The sequence below is a fragment of the Peromyscus leucopus genome, chromosome 11 (genome assembly GCF_004664715.2).
Source record: "Peromyscus leucopus breed LL Stock chromosome 11, UCI_PerLeu_2.1, whole genome shotgun sequence".
Classification (NCBI taxonomy): domain Eukaryota; kingdom Metazoa; phylum Chordata; class Mammalia; order Rodentia; family Cricetidae; genus Peromyscus; species Peromyscus leucopus.
Window position 1 is genome coordinate 30,347,038 of NC_051072.1, and position 5,442 is coordinate 30,352,479.

Sequence of the window (5,442 nt, forward strand, 5' to 3'; positions counted from 1 at the left end):
CACACAACTTCTTTGGTTGAAGTTTCATACTCTACATGCCTGTCTGTGTTGAATAAGCATTGAAGTACCCATGAGGGTTCCTCAATTTGTAAAAGGGCTGATACCAATTTGGGAACTGATGGGTTCCCTGGGTTACTTCAAACAGGAGTTCCTTCTTGGCAGGCTCAGCCACCTGTTAACAAGCCAGAACCACTCAGGAGTTTGCAAGCAACACTCAGAAAGAAAATAAATTTTTTGTGGATGCCAGGATCTTTAGAGGCCACTACACAATCTCAAGAAAGGAGGAATGAGGCGGATAGACATTAGTGATTGCAGGAGTACCTGATTCCAGTAACAAACTGGAGCATTTTCAATCTACATGAAAGGTGAACAGAGCAAAAGAACAATGACTTGAAGAACCTCTGGGCATTGGACAAATGCTACTCTAAGATGCTGCTGATCAGTTTGATGCTGATCTCATCCATGTATTCCCAGACTCCTCTTGTTGAGAGGGCAGCAGGTGTCCCAGGGATACTGTAGTGGTGTCTTCTGAGTCTTCTTGTCACATTTCAGGAGTGATTCCCAGATACAGGTGCTCAGCAGGGGTTGGTTTAGGGTTAGGCTTCTGCCAATCATTGGAAAATAAAGTGAGAAACTCAATAACCTTTATATATATAATGAAGGGTATTCAATTTAAAGGGATGCTTTTTCTTCTGAGCATATTTAAGATGTGGATAAAATACTCACATCTTTATGACATATTAGAGAAAGCAGAATGTAGACAAGTAGCCTTTCTTTATTGAGCAAAGAATCCTTGCTGCATTCAGATTGGTATGATTTTAGATAACTGAGACCGTAATGATCAATCTCTTTCTTTTAATTTCTAGATGGTTGGTTTAAATTTCTATCAGGCCTCTGCTCTAAGTTTTTTTTTTTAAAGCATTTGTTGAAGATGGTCTGCAGTTACTTGCTTTAAGGACACACAGACACAGAGAAATCACAGCACAGGTAAAGTCCCTTGCCCCTGGTACCTGTTGCTACCCGAGGGGGTGTACTAGCATGACGATCATGTGAGTACATCTGTTCTTTATGGGCTGAACTGCATCTTCTTTTTCTCCTCTCTAAATTATGTTTACTGATCCAAACTTTCAAAACATATTGTTATGTATTTGACTTCTTTGAGTATAGGGTGGTGATGGTTCATGTGTATGTGGTTCAGGAGTTCTTGGGGAGGGGGCTGGTGGAGGTCAGGTGTCTTCACTGGTCACTTTCCAACTTTTCTTTTGAGACAAGACCATTCACTGAATCTGGAGCTCACTGAGTGGTTAGGCTGTCTTTCCAGCGGGCCTGAGATCACCTCCTTGACACTGGGTTCATAGCCAGTGCTGTTGCAGTCCCTAGCTCTTTACGGGATTGGTAGGGATCTGGACTCGGCAAGCGTGCTACCAAGTGCACCATCTCCATAGTCTCTTTATTTATTTAAGATGTATTAGAGCATATAGTTCTTATATATAAAATTAATGTATGTCTATATCTTATTGCATTTAATATATTATAGAAGACTATCCATTCAAGCACTTTTCTGTGCAAGATACTGTCTTAAACTTGTTATTCCCTTTGTTTCTGGTATAACTCACATTTTGTTGCTGGTCAGCAAAAGAAGAAAGTCATAATTTAATACAGGAGAAAGAAGAACTGGGGGGAAACTAAGGGACTGTGGAATGTAAACACAGGGCAGGGTAAGCCATGAAGGAGAATATTTTTCTCACTGAATGAATAACTTAATTTTCTGGATGCCTGGCAGTCTGCTGTCCCAGGACATAGGGATTTTGATATTAAGTCCTTATATGATTTTTAATTTTGTTCCTGCTTATGTAATTTCAGTGACCTAAAGGCTTAAAGATGAGCACTCTGTTTTCTAGAGCAGTAAGTCTTAGTTCATAGATAAAGTTATAGTATGTTAAATATATCTACCCACATTTTACCCATTGCCTGCTTTTATCTTCTATATCAGCATAACACAAATCCCTTACCTCTTCAAACAGATTCCAATACAAATTTCATGTTCCCTCATGGCCGTTTCTACATATTTCAAATGTATTTGGTTCTTTTAACTCTTGGAAAATGTTTTCATGCATTCTAAATAGACTACTGGATGCTAGTTAGCACCTGTATTTTGATAATAATAATAAATACTGTATGTTATCAAAAGAGAATAGAATTTTCTGTGAGTGTCAAATGAGTTTAAAACAGATAACTCCAGAAGTTTTCTGGCTAAAAACATTGGTCTTCTCACTCAACTTGTTAAAGTCTTTATTTATATACACCTGCTTAGATTTATTGTGGGAAGACCACAGACAAACGATCAAACGTGAGATGTTTCAGGCAAACCATGCTAGTTCTTACTGTAAAAAATAAGGGACATTTCTGAGTCATTGCAGTCTTGGAATGTAATACCAAACAAATGAGAACCAGACCACAACGAGTGGGGCCAAGTACATCATTACTGAGTGAGTAATGTGAACAACTTGCATAAACTGTGGCCGAAACTGAGTTTTTAGCAGACAACCATAAACTTTTGATTGCATCAAGAACAGTTAAAAGCTCTTTAATCTGCATGTTGTTCTTCAGGAAAGAAAAAATCATCAATCCAATTCATAATCTCAGGACCTGTGATTCTTCAATAGGAGTTAACCCTGTTTTTCTGATTTTTTTTTCCTAGTTAGCATCAAAAGCAGCCATAGAGAATTAGCCGAGGACCATGCATGTTTGTTCTGGCCATCGAAAGAGGGGAAGCATGTCACAGGTAACAGGGCCTTTTGCTTGCTTTCCAGTGCCATACAATGGACTCCTCCAAAGCGTTAGATAACAGAACAGCGTATGTTTTACTTTTGAGTAGTTGTGTGATATACTATGCTCTCATCTTTTAGGAAATAGGTTTCCGTTTAGGTCAAGTTCATTTTTCAGTTCTGATGAGTCACGTGTGCCACAGCCCCACTTACTTGGGGGTCTTCTGGCTTCTTCAAATAAACACAAGGCCAAAACATCTTTTCTAGAACACTCTCCCTTACCCCTTGCATCAGTTTCTCTGCTTCAGCTTCCCAACCACCATGCCTAGATTTGCCCAGCTTTTTTTTTTTTTTCCCCTTTAGAGCACTCTGTGCTTTGGAAGCAAAATATATTAAAAGCACCTTCTGTAGCAAAGAATAAACTTTTTTTCCTGCCTGGTTGCATACATCTTTGTATTCCCTAACAACCACTTGCTAAGGATTCCATAATTTATTTTGGCTGTCCTAACTTGTTTACGGAATATGAATTTTACAAACATCACTTGTATTGGTGGTAATGGTGGTGCTGTAGAGGGTGGTGCCTTCTCCAGGCTGCCAAGTGAGAGCACCAATAGTGTGGTGGAACTTATGGCTCTTTCCAAAGCCAGTCAACATCAGCCCATGCATCTCCCTGTGCTTTGTGGACTGGTTTGGTGATCCACTGGGTTCTAGGATTTCTTCTGATAGCTTTATGGTGTGGATCAACGAGGATAACCTCAAAAAATTTACATGTGGAATCTTCACCAACCCAGTAAAAAATCAGGACTCTCAAAGTCTCCCAGAGGCGTTCAGCTCTCCTGTCAGCAGCAGACTGAAGGCTTCAAGCAAACTTTAGCCATTTGGTACCATGATGGACAGGCTTGCTGTAAGTTGAAGCCTTAGGAACTGGGCATTTGTGATCACCATGGCAGACACAAATCCTGTATACGACACAACCTTGCTTGGCTTTGCATCCCAGCATTCGTGTTTTACCAGACTGAGAGGTGCTGTGTAGAGAGCTGGCAGTATTGGCAGCAGTGGACCCTCAGAAGAAAGAGCATCAAGTCTAACTGGACTGTGTCTTCCTCCATATTTCCATATGTATTTATATGCACTCATTTTGACTCACCTGATGGCTGCTGCCAGAGGAAAGGAAGAAACATTTCTCCATATTTTGCAATTTTTATCTCTGGAAAATGTATATTATTTACTACCTAAATAAAATACTTAAGTTCAAAATATTGCATATGTTCAGAACACTGTTTATGTACTAGGCATCACTAAAAACTGTCTCCTAGTTGGGCTGGGTTTAATATTTTGGATACCAACTTCTTCTTTACTCATGTTTGAATGAGAGTGAAATTTAGCTCTATGTTGTTTGGAAAGAAATTTCATTTAAAGAAAGAAAGTTATTAATTTTCTGGAGTAGCATCTGATATGTTTTAAACTCAAATTTTTATATTCTTTGTACTTTCCTCCATGTTCTGTAAATTTTTTTCTACTGCTGTTATAAAAACTAAGCCTTTGCTCCAGAGACCCCAGAACAGAGTCTTGACTTTAATAAGCTTGACATTAAAAAGACAATTTTTTATATTAATTAAAGCAGCTTGGTCATTAGCTCAGGCTTACTATTGACTAGCTCTTACACTGAACTCAGCCCATTTCTGTTAATCTATATGCTTCCAAGTGTTCCATGGCTTTATCTGTGTGTCATTACATGATGCTCCCTGGACGGTGGGCTGGTGTCTCCTGACTCAACCTTCCTCTTCCCAGAATTCTCCTTGTCTGCTTATCCTGCCTATACTTCCTGCCTGGCTACTGGCCAATCAGTGTTTCATTAAACCAGTGTACAAAAGCATTATTCCATAGCACTGATATCACAATAGTATACTATTCATAGTCTGGTACAATGGGAAGGTTAGTGCCCTTAACACTATAAGGTCTGGGCTCACGAGGTTGCTATTGTGTAGTTATAACAAATCATGTAATTCCTTTTGCTTCAACATTCTTCTTCCAAAAGGACCTGAACAGGCTATACCTGATTAGCCATGAAAGATAATAAGACAATTTGTATACACATTTAAATATAATTGAATCTATTTGCTCAATATCTGAAATTGAAATGATTAAAGTCAATTATTTGTACTTTGTACCTCTTGTTACCCTGTCTAATTTACCTAATATTTAAAATCTCAATCCTTTCCAATGTTAAGCCCCTTCTACTCCCAACTCCTGAAGGAGAAACAAAGAGAACTCAACATAATTTCAACATGCATGAATGGCATCTTTTAAATTCCTTGCCTTTTCTGCTTTTGGACTTTCTGCCCTACAGTTTCCCAGCTCCATTGTCACCAGTGATTGTATATTAACCTGCAATTATTTAAAACAGAGCAATTAGGTTGGCAGAATAGTTCACCGGACAACGATGAGATACCTGTTGCCAAGCCTGATGTCTTGAGTTTCTTCCCCACAGGGTGGAAAAAGAGAACTAACTCCTCAAAGTTTGTCCTCTGAATTTTCCACTTTGGCTGTGGAGTATACAAGTAAGTGTGCACACACAAGTTCACCTCTACATCCATAAATAAATGTAATTTATAATTAACAAGATCCTCTTCTCTTACTGTGTTAGTAATCCCTTACTTTAAACATTGCCATA

The 5,442-nt window shown here is 38.8% G+C and overlaps 1 pseudogene; it reads right to left on the reverse strand.

The window, feature by feature from the left end:
- Nucleotides 1-3,306: 3,306 nt before the first annotated feature.
- On the reverse strand, nt 3,307-3,905 carry LOC114704257 (annotated as a pseudogene).
- Nucleotides 3,906-5,442: the final 1,537 nt, after the last annotated feature.